Below are 1,690 nucleotides of genomic sequence, written 5' to 3' on the forward strand. Positions count from 1 at the left end.
TCTGGACTATCTACTAGAAATAAGTTTCAATGTGTCTCAACAAACCTATAGTTTGATCTAACTATATACAAAACAATAAACAGTAGTATGTATTCAAACAGTGATGATCAACGACGTGTGGCGCCCAACTCAACACAATCATCCCCTAACTCTTAATCTGCATTATCTGCAAATGAGTTGTGAACCAATAATAATCAATACAAAAATTTAAAATTACTATGTAATATGATGCAAATATACGTAAGTTCTAAAATGGACCGCTGTAACTAGGAGTTTCTAACAGTTGTTTCTAACAGTTAACAATTGTTACAAAAACAAAATAAAATATATCATTACCTCTGTGGGGTGCAAATCCAGACGTCGACCCGAACATGGCCTTGATCTGGCGGAAACGAGCGTCAATCATAGCATCTTTCTCTGCTATCTGCGCTTTTTGTGCTTCAATCTGTCTCGCCATCTCTTCCATTGCCCTTCTTTGTGCTGCCCGCTCTTCTTCCATCACACGTCTTTCTTGTGCCCGCTCCTCTTCAAATTCTCTAATTCTATCCGTCATCTGTGAGAATGAGGAGCTCCAAGAATTTTGAGACCGTGTCTGGGACGGTGTATAGTATGAATGTATGCTGCCCCGCACCGGCAGCACATTTGGACCCAGCTGGCGAACCCTGTCAGCATACTCAGGCTTATTTCCATGCGCCTGAGCATACGGGTCATCAGGTGTCCACCGTACCGTCCCTTCCATCATGGTCTTACTATTTGCCGGGTCAGTGGGCATCAATTCTTTCATCCTCTCCTGTACATTAAAAAACAAATTAGTATCTCGTATAAGGAACGTTAATCATAAGTAATTTATCAAAATATATATGCTTGAGTACTTACACATCTCTCCCTGACCACGTCATTCGGATAGCCACCATCCTTCGTTGTGTGAGTAGTGACGTAACTTTCCGCTCGAGTTGGAGAAGTGCCGCCCTTGGCTACGGTCTGCATAGAAAATATATCAATACAACAACAGAAACAAAAAAAAATTAAGAAAAACATAGACCTAAACAACCAATTATATATATATATATGCAGTAAAGATATATAAATAGCTCTAGATATGTCGCTTTAGCGTAACTCATCAACCCGATGCAGTGAGGTGTGTTGTTTTTTGCTCGCAATTCCTTCATCTTGGCAGCAAACTCCTACATGTGTATCACTCTTAAAATGTCAAGCCTAACCCAATTATAATTAATGAAACTAAACAATTATAATTAATTCCACTAGCCAATTGCTCATTTTGTCTTCCTATTCAAATGTATTCATATATTTTTTTACTATATGGACAATAATCAACAATGAAAGATTGATCATCACAAGTTTATGAACAAATTAAAGCAAACCAATCAAGAAGACATATTCTAAAAACATTCCGGACAAACCTGATTTTTCAGGTCACACCATCTCGCCAACAAGACATTCAAGTCCTCGGCGTCGTATTTCCTAATGGCAGCCTCACCCATTCTCGCCTGCACTGAGTCTGGAGTATCGCCCTCCTTGATTTTTAACTTGCGTTTTACAGCGTGTCTCCAACTCTTCAGCTTCGAGCCCATATCTCTAAAAGCCTCTCTTTTAATCGCCTGAAGATCGTATTCAGGCGGCATGTAGAACTGAGTCTACATATATACCAAGTAAAAATTAAGCGTATAAT

The sequence above is a fragment of the Corylus avellana genome, chromosome 5 (genome assembly GCF_965113065.1).
Source record: "Corylus avellana chromosome 5, dhCorAvel1.hap1.2, whole genome shotgun sequence".
In the NCBI taxonomy this organism is placed as follows: domain Eukaryota; kingdom Viridiplantae; phylum Streptophyta; class Magnoliopsida; order Fagales; family Betulaceae; genus Corylus; species Corylus avellana.